This window comes from Cryptomeria japonica, unplaced genomic scaffold (assembly GCF_030272615.1).
Source record: "Cryptomeria japonica unplaced genomic scaffold, Sugi_1.0 HiC_scaffold_732, whole genome shotgun sequence".
Lineage (NCBI taxonomy): Eukaryota > Viridiplantae > Streptophyta > Pinopsida > Cupressales > Cupressaceae > Cryptomeria > Cryptomeria japonica.
In genome coordinates, this window is record NW_026729508.1 from 12,501 (window position 1) to 28,237 (window position 15,737).

Below are 15,737 nucleotides of genomic sequence, written 5' to 3' on the forward strand. Positions count from 1 at the left end.
GAGCGCCCCCTCTTTTTTTGTCAGAGCGTTTGGTGGGGTTTCTCGCATTGGCTCTTCCCAGGCCCGGTTGTTGGGTGCGCTCCCACCCTGGCGCGCGCGAAGTTGGAAGTTGGGTTAATTGCCCGGGCGCGCACCTTCGCCAGGGTGGGCACCTTGGTGCGCACACCTTGGCTGGGCTGCGCACCAGGGCGGGCTCAAGATGGCACCAGCATTCCCTTTTTCTCACTATCTTTCAAAACGGAAATTTTAAAATCTCGTTTTTTTTTTGCCTTTTATGGAAATTAGTGAAGGCATCGCATCAAAGGTGCGCACCTCGCTGCCCACCTTGGTGTGCTCCGAGGTGCCCACCACGGTGCGCAACGCCGGTGCGAACCCGGGAGCGCCCCGATGTGTGCTCCAAGGTGCGGCGTGCACGAAGTCGGACCCCGGTTTGCCCCGGGTGCGCACCTCGCGTGCACCTTGGTGCGCACACCTTGGCTGGGTTGCGCGGCCTGGTGGGCACCATGGTGCGCACCAAGGAGCGCTCCGAAGTGTGCTCCAAGGTGCGGCGTGCACGAAGTCGGAGCCCGGTTTGCCCCGGGTACGCACCTCGCGTGCACCTTCGCCGGGGTGGGCACCTCGGCTGGGTTGCGCGCCCTGGTGCGCACCAAGGAGCGCTCCGAAGTGTGCTCCAAGGTGCGGCGTGCACGAAGTCGGAGCCCGGTTTGCCCCGGGTGCGCACCTTCGCCGCGGTGCGCACCATGGCGTGCACGAAGTCGGAGCCCGGTTTGCCCCGGGTGCGCACCTCGCGTGCACCTTCGGCGGGGTTGCGCGCCCTGGTGGGCACCATGGTGCGCACCAAGGAGCGCTCCGAAGTGTGCTCCAAGGTGCGGCGTGCACGAAGTCGGAGCCCGGTTTGCCCCGGGTGCGCACCTCGCGTGCACCTTCGGCGGGGTTGCGCGCCCTGGTGGGCACCATGGTGCGCACCAAGGAGCGCTCCGAAGTGTGCTCCAAGGTGCGGCGTGCACGAAGTCGGAGCCCGGTTTGCCCCGGGTGCGCACCTCGCGTGCACCTTCGCCGGGGTGGGCACCTCGGCTGGGTTGCGCGCCCTGGTGCGCACCAAGGAGCGCTCCGAAGTGTGCTCCAAGGTGCGGCGTGCACGAAGTCGGAGCCCGGTTTGCCCCGGGTGCGCACCTCGCGTGCACCTTCGCCAGGGTGGGCACCTCGGTGCGCACACCTTCTCAATGTTTTCTTGCCTTTTCTGGAAATTGGTGAAGGCAGCGCATCAAAGGTGCGCACCTCGGTGTGCTCCGAGGTGCGAACCCGAGAGCGCTCCGAGGTGCCCACGAAGTCGAAAGTCGGGTTAATTGCATTGTTTTCCCCGGGTGCGCTCCGAGGTGCGCAACATCGGCGCGCACCAAGGAGGGCTCCGAAGTGTGCTCCAAGGTGCGCACGATGGCGTGCACCTCTGGTGCGCACGATTCGGAGCTCGGTTTGACCGGGGTGCGCACACCTTGGCTGGGTTGCGCACCTTTTGTGCGCTCCAAGGTGCGCACGAAGTCGGAGCTCGGTTTGCCCCGGGTGCGCACCTTCGCCAGGGTGCGCACCTTGATGCGCACGCCTTGGCTGGGCTGCGCACCTTGGTGGGCGCCATGGTGCGCACCTTTCGTGCGCTCCAAGGTGCGCACGAAGTCGGAGCTCGGTTTGCCCCGGGTGCGCACCTTGGTGGGCGCCATGGTGCACTCCGAGGTGCCCAAGATTGGTGCGCACCAAGGAGCGCTCCGAAGTGCGCTCCAAGGTGCGCGCGAAGTCGAAAGTTGGGTTAATTGTCCGGTTTGCCTCGGGTGCGCACCTTGCGTGCACCTTCGCCAGGGTGGGCGCCTTGGTGCGCACACCTTGGCTGGGCTGCGCACACCTTGGCACCCGCGTTTCCTTCATTTTAAATTTTTTTTTTTTACAATCTCTCAAGTGGGAAATTCTATAATCTCAACTTTTTTTGCCTTTTCAGGAAACTTTTGAATGGAGCGCATCATTGGTGCGCTCCGAAGTGTGCTCCAAAGCTCTCTCCAGCTGCGTGCACCTGCCCCGGCCGCGCACCCGGCCCCGCCCAGCTTCGCTCACCTGTCCCGGGCGTCTGGTGCGGAACCTTAGAGTAAGAAACATCACCGTGCACCTTGGCCAACGTGCGCGACTCGACCGAGCGCGCACTGGCCGAGGTGCACACCGATTTCACCTGGGTGCGCGCGCAGCACCTCGGGCGCACCGGGGTGCGCGCACAACGCCCGGGTTGCACCGTGGCCTGTGTGCTCGGGGCGCCTCGGGTGCGCGCTCGGTGTCGCCCCCGCGCGCGCGGTAGTGCGGGCAGCGCACCCCGGCCCGGCCCGGCCCCGACGAGAACGCAAACGGGCAAAAGGTTTATTCAAATAGCATTGCGACGCCCGGCGAAAAACTAAAAAAGGGTGCAACACCGGGACTTCCCGGGAGGTCACCCATCCCAGTACTACTCCGGCCCAAGCGCGCTTAACTGCGGAGTTCTGATGGGATCCGGTGCACTAACGCTGGTATGATCGCACCCGTTATGAGCTTGTCGCAGTGTGTACTTAGCAAACCGCGACCCACGTGCGAATCCACCCCGGCCACCCACCCCCGTCGAGGTGCACACCCTCCCTCGCGAAGTGCGCCCCGTTCGCCAAGTGTGAGCCCTGCCCGGGTGCGCGCACCTTGCTAGGGCGTCGGGTGTGCACCCGGCCCGGCCTACGTGCGTGCACCTGGAGGGGGCGTCGTGTGCGTGCAGTGTCCCGTCTGCAACGCGGTGCCCACACACCACCTCGGGCGCAACGACCTGCGCTCACATGTGGGCCGAGTGCACCTTGGTGCATGTTCGGGGCGCCTCGGGTGCACGCTCGATCTTGCCCCGGTGCACCAAGGCGCTCGGTTTGCCCCGGGTGCGCACTTGGTGCAAGGTGGGCACCCAAAATAGGGATCAAGCACCAAAACACAAGTTTCGGGATGCAAAATGGGACCCAAGGACCACAAATGCGTTCCAAGACCCATGATGGGTCCACGAGAACAAAAATGTGTTCCGAGACTTAATAAACAAATATTGGGTTTTAGGAGAAGAAACATGCTCTGATGCCCAAAACGAGAATCGACCCCGAAAAGGCCACAGGCCAAAAGTGGGATGCGAGACAAAAAAAAATGGGACCCGAGGACCAAAATTGGGTTCCCAGGTCGAAGACAGGGCAACCGGACAAGAAACGACCTCTAAGGCTCGAAATGAGTCCCGACGACTAAAACTTGACAAGAAGCACCCATCAGGCACCCAACTCGACACCCATGGGATGCCGACCCACCCGGGCTTCCACCTAGCACACCTTGGCACCCACCCACCCTCGCACCCAACCTCGCACCCAACTTAGCACCTTTGAACCCACATTGGCACTCACCCTGACCCTGGCACCTTGGAACCCACATTGGCACTCACCTTGACCCTGGCACCCACCTTTGCACTCACCTTGGGACCCACCCTGGCTCCCACCTCGGCACCCACCCAGACACCCACCTTGGTTCCTTGGCACCCACCTTGGATCCTTGGCACCCACCCCGACACCCACCTTGGCACGCAACTTGGCTACTTGCCACCCACCTTGGCTCCTTGACGCCCACCCCGACAACCACCCCGTGACCTACCCTGGCTAGGGTTGGTGCACACCCACCCTGGTGCCCACCTTGGCACCCACCCTATGACCCACCTTGGCACGCACCTTAGTACCCACCCCGTTACCCACCCTAGGACCCACCCCGTGACCCACCTTGGCCAGGGTGGGTGCCTTGGTGCGCACAACTTGCCTGGGCTGCACACCAGGGCGGGCTCAAGATGGCACCCGCGTTCCGTTTTTTTCACTATCTTTCAAAACGGAAATTTTAAAATCTCATTTTTTTCTTTTTTTTGCCTTTTCTGGAAATTAGTGAAGGCAGCGCATCAAAGGTGCGCAATGCTGGTGCGAACCCGGGAGCGCTCCGATGTGTGCTCCAAGGTGCGGCGTGCACGAAGTCCGAGCCCGGTTTGCCCCGGGTGCGCACCTCGCGTGCACCTTCGCCGGGGTGAGCACCTTGGCTGGGTTGCGCGCCCTGGTGCGTACCAAGGAGCGCTCTGAAGTGTGCTCCAAGGTGCGGCGTGCACGAAGTCGGAGCCCGGTTTGCCCCGGGTGTGCACCTCGGGTGCGCACCTCGCGTGCACCTTCGCTGCGGTGGGCACCTTGGCTGGGTTGCGCGCCTTGGTGGGCACCATGCAGTGCACGAAGTCGGAGCCCGGTTTGCCCCGGGCGCGCACCTCCGCCAGGGTGGGCACCTTGGTGCGCACAACTTGCCTGGGCTGCGCATCAGGAAGGGCTCAAGATGGCACCCGCGTTCCGTTTTTTTCACTATCTTTCAGAACGGAAATTTTAAAATATCGTTTTTTTTTGCCTTTTCTGGAAATTAGTGAAGGCAGCGCATCAAAGGTGCGCAACGCTGGTGCGAACCTGGGAGCGCTCCGATGTGTGCTCCAAGGTGCGGCGTGCACGAAGTCGGAGCCCGGTTTGCCTCGGGTGCGCCCTGGTGGGCACCATGGTGCGCACCAAGGAGCGCTCCGAAGTGTGCTCCAAGGTGCGGCCTGCACGAAGTCGGAGCCCGGTTTGCCCCGGGTGTGCACCTCGGGTGGGCACCTTGGTGCGCATGCCTTGCCTGGGCTGCGCACCAGGGCGGGCTCAAGATGGCACCCGCGTTCCTTTTTTTTCACTATCTTTCAAAACGGAAATTTTAAAATCTCATTTTTTTTTGCCTTTTTCTGGAAATTAGTGAAGGCAGCGCATCAAAGGTGCGCACCTCGCTGCCCACCACGGTGCGCAACGCCGGTGGGCACCCGGGAGTGCTTCGAAGTGTGCTCCAAGGTGCTGCGTGCACGTTGTCGGAGCCCGGTTTGCCCCGGGTGCGCACCTCGCGTGCACCTTCGTCGGGGTGGGCACCTTGGCTTGGTTTGCCCCGGCTGCGCTCCGAAGCGGGGTTATTGGAGCGCCGCCTCTTTTTTTGTCGGAGCGTTTGGTGGGGTTTCTCGCATTGGCTCTTCCGAGGCCCGGTTGCCACCCTGGCGCGCACGAAGTCGGAAGTAGGGTTAATTGCCCGGGTGCGCACCTTTGCCAGGGTGGCACCTTACCTGGGCTGCGCACCAGGGCGGGCTCAAGATGGCACGCGCGTTCCGTTTTTTTCACTATCTTTCAAAACGGAAATTTTAAAATCTCCTTTTTTTTTTGCCTTTTCTGGAAATTAGTGAAGGCAGCGCATCAAAGGTGCGCACCTCGCTGCCCACCTTGGTGTGCTCTGAGGTGCGCACCCGGGAGCGCTACGAAGTGTGCTCCAAGGTGCGGCGTGCACGTTGTCGGAGCCCGGTTTGCCCCGGGTGCGCACCTCGCCTGCACCTTGGCCGGGGTGGGCACCTTGGCTGGGTTTGCCCAGGGTGCGCTCCGAAGCGGGGTTACTGGAGCGCCCCCTCTTTTTTTGTCAGAGAGTTTGGTGGGGTTTCTCGCATTGGCTCTTCCCAGGCCCGGTTGTTGGGTGCGCTCCCACCCTGGCGCGCGCGAAGTTGGAAGTTGGGTTAATTGCCCGGGCGCGCACCTTCGCCAGGGTGGGCACCTTGGTGCGCAAACCTTGGCTGGGCTGCGCACCAGGGCGGGCTCAAGATGGCACCAGCATTCCCTTTTTCTCACTATCTTTCAAAACGGAAATTTTAAAATCTCGTTTTTTTTTTGCCTTTTATGGAAATTAGTGAAGGCATCGCATCAAAGGTGCGCACCTCGCTGCCCACCTTGGTGTGCTCCGAGGTGCCCACCACGGTGCGCAACGCCGGTGCGAACCCGGGAGCGCCCCGATGTGTGCTCCAAGGTGCGGCGTGCACGAAGTCGGACCCCGGTTTGCCCCGGGTGCGCACCTCGCGTGCACCTTGGTGCGCACACCTTGGCTGGGTTGCGCGGCCTGGTGGGCACCATGGTGCGCACCAAGGAGCGCTCCGAAGTGTGCTCCAAGGTGCGGCGTGCACGAAGTCGGAGCCCGGTTTGCCCCGGGTGCGCACCTTCGCCGCGGTGGGCACCATGGCGTGCACGAAGTCGGAGCCCGGTTTGCCCCGGGTGCGCACCTCGCGTGCACCTTCGCCGGGGTGGGCACCTCGGCTGGGTTGCGCGCCCTGGTGCGCACCAAGGAGCGCTCTGAAGTGTGCTCCAAGGTGCGGCGTGCACGAAGTCGGAGCCCGGTTTGCCCCGGGTGTGCACCTCGCGTGCGCACCTCGCGTGCACCTTCGCTGCGGTGGGCACCTTGGCTGGGTTGCGCGCCTTGGTGGGCACCATGCAGTGCACGAAGTCGGAGCCCGGATTGCCCCGGGCGCGCACCTCCGCCAGGGTGGGCACCTTGGTGCGCACAACTTGCCTGGGGTGCGCACCAGGAAGGGCTCAAGATGGCACCCGCGTTCCGTTTTTTTCACTATCTTTCAGAACGGAAATTTTAAAATCTCGTTTTTTTTTGCCTTTTCTGGAAATTAGTGAAGGCAGCGCATCAAAGGTGCGCAACGCTGGTGCGAACCTGGGAGCGCTCCGATGTGTGCTCCAAGGTGCGGCGTGCACGAAGTCGGACCCCGGTTTGCCCCGGGTGCGCACCTCGCGTGCACCTTGGTGCGCACACCTTGGCTGGGTTGCGCGCCCTGGTGGGCACCATGGTGCGCACCAAGGAGCGCTCCGAAGTGTGCTCCAAGGTGCGGCGTGCACGAAGTCGGAGCCCGGTTTGCCCCGGGTGCGCACCTCGCGTGCACCTTCGCCGCGGTGGGCACCATGGCGTGCACGAAGTCGGAGCCCGGTTTGCCCCGGGTGCGCACCTCGCGTGCACCTTCGCCGGGGTGGGCACCTTGGTGTGCAGACCTTGGCTGGGTTGCGCGCCCTGGTGGGCACCATGGTGCGCACCAAGGAGCGCTCCGAAGTGTGCTCCAAGGTGCGGCCTGCACGAAGTCGGAGCCCGGTTTGCCCCGGGTGTGCACCTCGGGTGGGCACCTTGGTGCGCATGCCTTGCCTGGGCTGCGCACCAGGGCGGGCTCAAGATGGCACCCGCGTTCCTTTTTTTTCACTATCTTTCAAAACGGAAATTTTAAAATCTCATTTTTTTTTGCCTTTTTCTGGAAATTAGTGAAGGCAGCGCATCAAAGGTGCGCACCTCGCTGCCCACCACGGTGCGCAACGCCGGTGGGCACCCGGGAGTGCTTCGAAGTGTGCTCCAAGGTGCTGCGTGCACGTTGTCGGAGCCCGGTTTGCCCCGGGTGCGCACCTCGCGTGCACCTTCGTCGGGGTGGGCACCTTGGCTGGGTTTGCCCCGGCTGCGCTCCGAAGCGGGGTTATTGGAGCGCCGCCTCTTTTTTTGTCGGAGCGTTTGGTGGGGTTTCTCGCATTGGCTCTTCCGAGGCCCGGTTGCCACCCTGGCGCGCACGAAGTCGGAAGTAGGGTTAATTGCCCGGGTGCGCACCTTTGCCAGGGTGGGCACCTTACCTGGGCTGCGCACCAGGGCGGGCTCAAGATGGCACGCGCGTTCCGTTTTTTTCACTATCTTTCAAAACGGAAATTTTAAAATCTCCTTTTTTTTTTGCCTTTTCTGGAAATTAGTGAAGGCAGCGCATCAAAGGTGCGCACCTCGCTGCCCACCTTGGTGTGCTCTGAGGTGCGCACCCGGGAGCGCTACGAAGTGTGCTCCAAGGTGCGGCGTGCACGTTGTCGGAGCCCGGTTTGCCCCGGGTGCGCACCTCGCCTGCACCTTGGCCGGGGTGGGCACCTTGGCTGGGTTTGCCCAGGGTGCGCTCCGAAGCGGGGTTACTGGAGCGCCCCCTCTTTTTTTGTCAGAGCGTTTGGTGGGGTTTCTCGCATTGGCTCTTCCCAGGCCCGGTTGTTGGGTGCGCTCCCACCCTGGCGCGCGCGAAGTTGGAAGTTGGGTTAATTGCCCGGGCGCGCACCTTCGCCAGGGTGGGCACCTTGGTGCGCACACCTTGGCTGGGCTGCGCACCAGGGCGGGCTCAAGATGGCACCAGCATTCCCTTTTTCTCACTATCTTTCAAAACGGAAATTTTAAAATCTCGTTTTTTTTTTGCCTTTTATGGAAATTAGTGAAGGCATCGCATCAAAGGTGCGCACCTCGCTGCCCACCTTGGTGTGCTCCGAGGTGCCCACCACGGTGCGCAACGCCGGTGCGAACCCGGGAGCGCCCCGATGTGTGCTCCAAGGTGCGGCGTGCACGAAGTCGGACCCCGGTTTGCCCCGGGTGCGCACCTCGCGTGCACCTTGGTGCGCACACCTTGGCTGGGTTGCGCGGCCTGGTGGGCACCATGGTGCGCACCAAGGAGCGCTCCGAAGTGTGCTCCAAGGTGCGGCGTGCACGAAGTCGGAGCCCGGTTTGCCCCGGGTACGCACCTCGCGTGCACCTTCGCCGGGGTGGGCACCTCGGCTGGGTTGCGCGCCCTGGTGCGCACCAAGGAGCGCTCCGAAGTGTGCTCCAAGGTGCGGCGTGCACGAAGTCGGAGCCCGGTTTGCCCCGGGTGCGCACCTTCGCCGCGGTGCGCACCATGGCGTGCACGAAGTCGGAGCCCGGTTTGCCCCGGGTGCGCACCTCGCGTGCACCTTCGGCGGGGTTGCGCGCCCTGGTGGGCACCATGGTGCGCACCAAGGAGCGCTCCGAAGTGTGCTCCAAGGTGCGGCGTGCACGAAGTCGGAGCCCGGTTTGCCCCGGGTGCGCACCTCGCGTGCACCTTCGGCGGGGTTGCGCGCCCTGGTGGGCACCATGGTGCGCACCAAGGAGCGCTCCGAAGTGTGCTCCAAGGTGCGGCGTGCACGAAGTCGGAGCCCGGTTTGCCCCGGGTGCGCACCTCGCGTGCACCTTCGCCGCGGTGGGCACCATGGCGTGCACGAAGTCGGAGCCCGGTTTGCCCCGGGTGCGCACCTCGCGTGCACCTTCGCCGGGGTGGGCACCTCGGCTGGGTTGCACGCCCTGGTGCGCACCAAGGAGCGCTCCGAAGTGTGCTCCAAGGTGCGGCGTGCACGAAGTCGGAGCCCGGTTTGCCCCGGGTGCGCACCTCGCGTGCACCTTCGCCAGGGTGGGCACCTCGGTGCGCACACCTTCTCAATGTTTTCTTGCCTTTTCTGGAAATTGGTGAAGGCAGCGCATCAAAGGTGCGCACCTCGGTGTGCTCCGAGGTGCGAACCCGAGAGCGCTCCGAGGTGCCCACGAAGTCGAAAGTCGGGTTAATTGCATTGTTTTCCCCGGGTGCGCTCCGAGGTGCGCAACATCGGCGCGCACCAAGGAGGGCTCCGAAGTGTGCTCCAAGGTGCGCACGATGGCGTGCACCTCTGGTGCGCACGATTCGGAGCTCGGTTTGACCGGGGTGCGCACACCTTGGCTGGGTTGCGCACCTTTTGTGCGCTCCAAGGTGCGCACGAAGTCGGAGCTCGGTTTGCCCCGGGTGCGCACCTTCGCCAGGGTGCGCACCTTGATGCGCACGCCTTGGCTGGGCTGCGCACCTTGGTGGGCGCCATGGTGCGCACCTTTCGTGCGCTCCAAGGTGCGCACGAAGTCGGAGCTCGGTTTGCCCCGGGTGCGCACCTTGGTGGGCGCCATGGTGCACTCCGAGGTGCCCAAGATTGGTGCGCACCAAGGAGCGCTCCGAAGTGCGCTCCAAGGTGCGCGCGAAGTCGAAAGTTGGGTTAATTGTCCGGTTTGCCTCGGGTGCGCACCTTGCGTGCACCTTCGCCAGGGTGGGCGCCTTGGTGCGCACACCTTGGCTGGGCTGCGCACACCTTGGCACCCGCGTTTCCTTCATTTTAAATTTTTTTTTTTTACAATCTCTCAAGTGGGAAATTCTATAATCTCAACTTTTTTTGCCTTTTCAGGAAACTTTTGAATGGAGCGCATCATTGGTGCGCTCCGAAGTGTGCTCCAAAGCTCTCTCCAGCTGCGTGCACCTGCCCCGGCCGCGCACCCGGCCCCGCCCAGCTTCGCTCACCTGTCCCGGGCGTCTGGTGCGGAACCTTAGAGTAAGAAACATCACCGTGCACCTTGGCCAACGTGCGCGACTCGACCGAGCGCGCACTGGCCGAGGTGCACACCGATTTCACCTGGGTGCGCGCGCAGCACCTCGGGCGCACCGGGGTGCGCGCACAACGCCCGGGTTGCACCGTGGCCTGTGTGCTCGGGGCGCCTCGGGTGCGCGCTCGGTGTCGCCCCCGCGCGCGCGGTAGTGCGGGCAGCGCACCCCGGCCCGGCCCGGCCCCGACGAGAACGCAAACGGGCAAAAGGTTTATTCAAATAGCATTGCGACGCCCGGCGAAAAACTAAAAAAGGGTGCAACACCGGGACTTCCCGGGAGGTCACCCATCCCAGTACTACTCCGGCCCAAGCGCGCTTAACTGCGGAGTTCTGATGGGATCCGGTGCACTAACGCTGGTATGATCGCACCCGTTATGAGCTTGTCGCAGTGTGTACTTAGCAAACCGCGACCCACGTGCGAATCCACCCCGGCCACCCACCCCCGTCGAGGTGCACACCCTCCCTCGCGAAGTGCGCCCCGTTCGCCAAGTGTGAGCCCTGCCCGGGTGCGCGCACCTTGCTAGGGCGTCGGGTGTGCACCCGGCCCGGCCTACGTGCGTGCACCTGGAGGGGGCGTCGTGTGCGTGCAGTGTCCCGTCTGCAACGCGGTGCCCACACACCACCTCGGGCGCAACGACCTGCGCTCACATGTGGGCCGAGTGCACCTTGGTGCATGTTCGGGGCGCCTCGGGTGCACGCTCGATCTTGCCCCGGTGCACCAAGGCGCTCGGTTTGCCCCGGGTGCGCACTTGGTGCAAGGTGGGCACCCAAAATAGGGATCAAGCACCAAAACACAAGTTTCGGGATGCAAAATGGGACCCAAGGACCACAAATGCGTTCCAAGACCCATGATGGGTCCACGAGAACAAAAATGTGTTCCGAGACTTAATAAACAAATATTGGGTTTTAGGAGAAGAAACATGCTCTGATGCCCAAAACGAGAATCGACCCCGAAAAGGCCACAGGCCAAAAGTGGGATGCGAGACAAAAAAAAATGGGACCCGAGGACCAAAATTGGGTTCCCAGGTCGAAGACAGGGCAACCGGACAAGAAACGACCTCTAAGGCTCGAAATGAGTCCCGACGACTAAAACTTGACAAGAAGCACCCATCAGGCACCCAACTCGACACCCATGGGATGCCGACCCACCCGGGCTTCCACCTAGCACACCTTGGCACCCACCCACCCTCGCACCCAACCTCGCACCCAACTTAGCACCTTTGAACCCACATTGGCACTCACCCTGACCCTGGCACCTTGGAACCCACATTGGCACTCACCTTGACCCTGGCACCCACCTTTGCACTCACCTTGGGACCCACCCTGGCTCCCACCTCGGCACCCACCCAGACACCCACCTTGGTTCCTTGGCACCCACCTTGGATCCTTGGCACCCACCCCGACACCCACCTTGGCACGCAACTTGGCTACTTGCCACCCACCTTGGCTCCTTGACGCCCACCCCGACAACCACCCCGTGACCTACCCTGGCTAGGGTTGGTGCACACCCACCCTGGTGCCCACCTTGGCACCCACCCTATGACCCACCTTGGCACGCACCTTAGTACCCACCCCGTTACCCACCCTAGGACCCACCCCGTGACCCACCTTGGCCAGGGTGGGTGCCTTGGTGCGCACAACTTGCCTGGGCTGCACACCAGGGCGGGCTCAAGATGGCACCCGCGTTCCGTTTTTTTCACTATCTTTCAAAACGGAAATTTTAAAATCTCATTTTTTTCTTTTTTTTGCCTTTTCTGGAAATTAGTGAAGGCAGCGCATCAAAGGTGCGCAATGCTGGTGCGAACCCGGGAGCGCTCCGATGTGTGCTCCAAGGTGCGGCGTGCACGAAGTCCGAGCCCGGTTTGCCCCGGGTGCGCACCTCGCGTGCACCTTCGCCGGGGTGAGCACCTTGGCTGGGTTGCGCGCCCTGGTGCGTACCAAGGAGCGCTCTGAAGTGTGCTCCAAGGTGCGGCGTGCACGAAGTCGGAGCCCGGTTTGCCCCGGGTGTGCACCTCGGGTGCGCACCTCGCGTGCACCTTCGCTGCGGTGGGCACCTTGGCTGGGTTGCGCGCCTTGGTGGGCACCATGCAGTGCACGAAGTCGGAGCCCAGTTTGCCCCAGGCGCGCACCTCCGCCAGGGTGGGCACCTTGGTGCGCACAACTTGCCTGGGCTGCGCATCAGGAAGGGCTCAAGATGGCACCCGCGTTCCGTTTTTTTCACTATCTTTCAGAACGGAAATTTTAAAATATCGTTTTTTTTTGCCTTTTCTGGAAATTAGTGAAGGCAGCGCATCAAAGGTGCGCAACGCTGGTGCGAACCTGGGAGCGCTCCGATGTGTGCTCCAAGGTGCGGCGTGCACGAAGTCGGAGCCCGGTTTGCCTCGGGTGCGCCCTGGTGGGCACCATGGTGCGCACCAAGGAGCGCTCCGAAGTGTGCTCCAAGGTGCGGCCTGCACGAAGTCGGAGCCCGGTTTGCCCCGGGTGTGCACCTCGGGTGGGCACCTTGGTGCGCATGCCTTGCCTGGGCTGCGCACCAGGGCGGGCTCAAGATGGCACCCGCGTTCCTTTTTTTTCACTATCTTTCAAAACGGAAATTTTAAAATCTCATTTTTTTTTGCCTTTTTCTGGAAATTAGTGAAGGCAGCGCATCAAAGGTGCGCACCTCGCTGCCCACCACGGTGCGCAACGCCGGTGGGCACCCGGGAGTGCTTCGAAGTGTGCTCCAAGGTGCTGCGTGCACGTTGTCGGAGCCCGGTTTGCCCCGGGTGCGCACCTCGCGTGCACCTTCGTCGGGGTGGGCACCTTGGCTTGGTTTGCCCCGGCTGCGCTCCGAAGCGGGGTTATTGGAGCGCCGCCTCTTTTTTTGTCGGAGCGTTTGGTGGGGTTTCTCGCATTGGCTCTTCCGAGGCCCGGTTGCCACCCTGGCGCGCACGAAGTCGGAAGTAGGGTTAATTGCCCGGGTGCGCACCTTTGCCAGGGTGGCACCTTACCTGGGCTGCGCACCAGGGCGGGCTCAAGATGGCACGCGCGTTCCGTTTTTTTCACTATCTTTCAAAACGGAAATTTTAAAATCTCCTTTTTTTTTTGCCTTTTCTGGAAATTAGTGAAGGCAGCGCATCAAAGGTGCGCACCTCGCTGCCCACCTTGGTGTGCTCTGAGGTGCGCACCCGGGAGCGCTACGAAGTGTGCTCCAAGGTGCGGCGTGCACGTTGTCGGAGCCCGGTTTGCCCCGGGTGCGCACCTCGCCTGCACCTTGGCCGGGGTGGGCACCTTGGCTGGGTTTGCCCAGGGTGCGCTCCGAAGCGGGGTTACTGGAGCGCCCCCTCTTTTTTTGTCAGAGAGTTTGGTGGGGTTTCTCGCATTGGCTCTTCCCAGGCCCGGTTGTTGGGTGCGCTCCCACCCTGGCGCGCGCGAAGTTGGAAGTTGGGTTAATTGCCCGGGCGCGCACCTTCGCCAGGGTGGGCACCTTGGTGCGCAAACCTTGGCTGGGCTGCGCACCAGGGCGGGCTCAAGATGGCACCAGCATTCCCTTTTTCTCACTATCTTTCAAAACGGAAATTTTAAAATCTCGTTTTTTTTTTGCCTTTTATGGAAATTAGTGAAGGCATCGCATCAAAGGTGCGCACCTCGCTGCCCACCTTGGTGTGCTCCGAGGTGCCCACCACGGTGCGCAACGCCGGTGCGAACCCGGGAGCGCCCCGATGTGTGCTCCAAGGTGCGGCGTGCACGAAGTCGGACCCCGGTTTGCCCCGGGTGCGCACCTCGCGTGCACCTTGGTGCGCACACCTTGGCTGGGTTGCGCGGCCTGGTGGGCACCATGGTGCGCACCAAGGAGCGCTCCGAAGTGTGCTCCAAGGTGCGGCGTGCACGAAGTCGGAGCCCGGTTTGCCCCGGGTGCGCACCTTCGCCGCGGTGGGCACCATGGCGTGCACGAAGTCGGAGCCCGGTTTGCCCCGGGTGCGCACCTCGCGTGCACCTTCGCCGGGGTGGGCACCTCGGCTGGGTTGCGCGCCCTGGTGCGCACCAAGGAGCGCTCTGAAGTGTGCTCCAAGGTGCGGCGTGCACGAAGTCGGAGCCCGGTTTGCCCCGGGTGTGCACCTCGCGTGCACCTTCGCTGCGGTGGGCACCTTGGCTGGGTTGCGCGCCTTGGTGGGCACCATGCAGTGCACGAAGTCGGAGCCCGGTTTGCCCCGGGCGCGCACCTCCGCCAGGGTGGGCACCTTGGTGCGCACAACTTGCCTGGGGTGCGCACCAGGAAGGGCTCAAGATGGCACCCGCGTTCCGTTTTTTTCACTATCTTTCAGAACGGAAATTTTAAAATATCGTTTTTTTTTGCCTTTTCTGGAAATTAGTGAAGGCAGCGCATCAAAGGTGCGCAACGCTGGTGCGAACCTGGGAGCGCTCCGATGTGTGCTCCAAGGTGCGGCGTGCACGAAGTCGGACCCCGATTTGCCCCGGGTGCGCACCTCGCGTGCACCTTGGTGCGCACACCTTGGCTGGGTTGCGCGCCCTGGTGGGCACCATGGTGCGCACCAAGGAGCGCTCCGAAGTGTGCTCCAAGGTGCGGCGTGCACGAAGTCGGAGCCCGGTTTGCCCCGGGTGCGCACCTCGCGTGCACCTTCGCCGCGGTGGGCACCATGGCGTGCACGAAGTCGGAGCCCGGTTTGCCCCGGGTGCGCACCTCGCGTGCACCTTCGCCGGGGTGGGCACCTTGGTGTGCAGACCTTGGCTGGGTTGCGCGCCCTGGTGGGCACCATGGTGCGCACCAAGGAGCGCTCCGAAGTGTGCTCCAAGGTGCGGCCTGCACGAAGTCGGAGCCCGGTTTGCCCCGGGTGTGCACCTCGGGTGGGCACCTTGGTGCGCATGCCTTGCCTGGGCTGCGCACCAGGGCGGGCTCAAGATGGCACCCGCGTTCCTTTTTTTTCACTATCTTTCAAAACGGAAATTTTAAAATCTCATTTTTTTTTGCCTTTTTCTGGAAATTAGTGAAGGCAGCGCATCAAAGGTGCGCACCTCGCTGCCCACCACGGTGCGCAACGCCGGTGGGCACCCGGGAGTGCTTCGAAGTGTGCTCCAAGGTGCTGCGTGCACGTTGTCGGAGCCCGGTTTGCCCCGGGTGCGCACCTCGCGTGCACCTTCGTCGGGGTGGGCACCTTGGCTGGGTTTGCCCCGGCTGCGCTCCGAAGCGGGGTTATTGGAGCGCCGCCTCTTTTTTTGTCGGAGCGTTTGGTGGGGTTTCTCGCATTGGCTCTTCCGAGGCCCGGTTGCCACCCTGGCGCGCACGAAGTCGGAAGTAGGGTTAATTGCCCGGGTGCGCACCTTTGCCAGGGTGGGCACCTTACCTGGGCTGCGCACCAGGGCGGGCTCAAGATGGCACGCGCGTTCCGTTTTTTTCACTATCTTTCAAAACGGAAATTTTAAAATCTCCTTTTTTTTTTGCCTTTTCTGGAAATTAGTGAAGGCAGCGCATCAAAGGTGCGCACCTCGCTGCCCACCTTGGTGTGCTCTGAGGTGCGCACCCGGGAGCGCTACGAAGTGTGCTCCAAGGTGCGGCGTGCACGTTGTCGGAGCCCGGTTTGCCCCGGGTGCGCACCTCGCCTGCACCTTGGCCGGGGTGG

At 62.8% G+C, this 15,737-nt stretch overlaps 2 non-coding genes across 2 annotated transcripts; both read right to left on the minus strand.

Annotated features, from left to right (window-relative positions):
• Positions 1–2,435: 2,435 nt before the first annotated feature.
• LOC131872688 (5S ribosomal RNA) lies at positions 2,436–2,554 on the minus strand. Its single transcript, XR_009370799.1, has one exon. It is a non-coding gene; the product is annotated as a 5S ribosomal RNA (ribosomal RNA).
• Positions 2,555–10,371: 7,817 nt separating this feature from the next.
• Positions 10,372–10,490, minus strand: LOC131872694 (5S ribosomal RNA). Its single transcript, XR_009370805.1, has one exon. It is a non-coding gene; the product is annotated as a 5S ribosomal RNA (ribosomal RNA).
• Between the last annotated feature and the right edge of the window lie 5,247 nt (positions 10,491–15,737).